Genomic DNA, 209 nt, shown 5'->3' with positions numbered 1-209 from the left:
AATCAGATCCCAGCCACAATTGATGGTAGAAGTCTGATTTTTATTATTATAACAGAATTCATTTTCTCAAGCATTAAACGAATTTTAAGCTGTGAGGGGAATTGTGGCAACGGCCTAATCATTGACTCGGGCTTCCTTTCCTTGGGTGGCTTCTCTGCGTTTTTTTTTCGGCTGTCGGGAGAAGTGCCAGACTGCCCTGATCCGAGCGG

This window comes from Fulmarus glacialis, unplaced genomic scaffold, assembly GCF_000690835.1.
Source record: "Fulmarus glacialis isolate BGI_N327 unplaced genomic scaffold, ASM69083v1 scaffold36445, whole genome shotgun sequence".
Taxonomy (NCBI): domain Eukaryota; kingdom Metazoa; phylum Chordata; class Aves; order Procellariiformes; family Procellariidae; genus Fulmarus; species Fulmarus glacialis.
The sequence above is the reverse complement of the archived record's forward strand: the minus strand, read 5'-3'. Positions refer to the sequence as shown.